Genomic DNA, 1,229 nt, shown 5'->3' on the forward strand with positions numbered 1-1,229 from the left:
GTAATAAATGTTATTTGCAGTTAACAATTTTCTTTTTTCTTTATTACAATATTTATGGCAAGACTAGGTATATTGCCTAAGATGCTTCAACATCTCAAACATTGCAATCAAATTGGTCTTTCGAACTGTTTTTATGAGGCCAGCTTTGTTAGCTTAGTAGTTAGACATAAACGATTTATCTAATTGGCTGCGATTTGGCGACATCGGTGCATACTGATCGTGGCATTTGATTTTATGAAAAAGTGGGTAACGTAGGGATAAGTAACATTATTCTTTGATCAAATGAATAAGCAAGTATTAGACCTAAAATATATTTTAATTTAAATCTTATAAGTGATAATTTGATTAAAAAATACCAAGGTATTATTGTCTGTGGTATTGTTTTCATATTAATGTTGTCTATCTCTTTTTGTCTGTATACATAACATCAAAAATAACACCATTCTCTGTTGCGTATAAAATTTTACGACGCGTTCACCTTTCACAAAAAAAAGTATACAACCTTACCTTCGCATACTATTTACATTTTGCTTTGAAAAAGAACACCGTAAATCTCAGTACGAATTTGAAACAAACCAACACGGAACTTGGCTAATTAGTGCGAACGGTAATTGGCCTATATCCGTCACCGTCAACCAATTTTGCTCAACTAAGATCATACTGCTCTATCAAATTACACAAAATTATAACAGCGCCATAATGATATTCAAATATTAACAAGAATATATATTTAGAGCGGAAATTGTTAGACGCTAGAAAATGGATTCTCAAGATTATTACTAGGGATTTTTTCTGTTCCCTCTTTGTTGCAGGTCAGTTCTTGGGAAATTGAAAGCTCTTGCTTTATTAGAAAATATTACCGCAGCTGGTGTAGCCACTTTGTTGATAGACCTATTTACAATTCTATTTGCTGATAATTTAATTTATGTTATAATGAATTCGATAAAAATTGATTACAACGCATAACAATCACGCAACCTTATATCCGTATTAGGCAAGGAAAATATGAAAAAAACAATCTCAACAACATCTGCCGCCTACGACATGTACATAAATTGCTTATTTTTGCAATAAACCCATTCATTCACAGAGTATCTATCGCTTCCATAGACAAATGACGCTGCGTAAAATACGAAGGAATTCGAAATTCAAATTCGTACGGCCCGAGGGAAAAACCATAAATATTGCATCACTCGGATGCAATTCCGCCTCCACCATGCCCGGTATTG

General features: G+C 33.2%; 1 protein-coding gene across 2 annotated transcripts in view; it reads right to left on the minus strand.

Moving 5' to 3' along the window:
• The window catches only part of LOC119838836 (neurogenic protein big brain), a 61,028-nt gene that overhangs the window by 43,746 nt on the left and 16,053 nt on the right, over positions 1 to 1,229 (minus strand). The window lies entirely within an intron of this gene.

Source organism: Zerene cesonia, unplaced genomic scaffold (assembly GCF_012273895.1).
Source record: "Zerene cesonia ecotype Mississippi unplaced genomic scaffold, Zerene_cesonia_1.1 Zces_u005, whole genome shotgun sequence".
Taxonomy (NCBI): Eukaryota; Metazoa; Arthropoda; class Insecta; order Lepidoptera; family Pieridae; genus Zerene; species Zerene cesonia.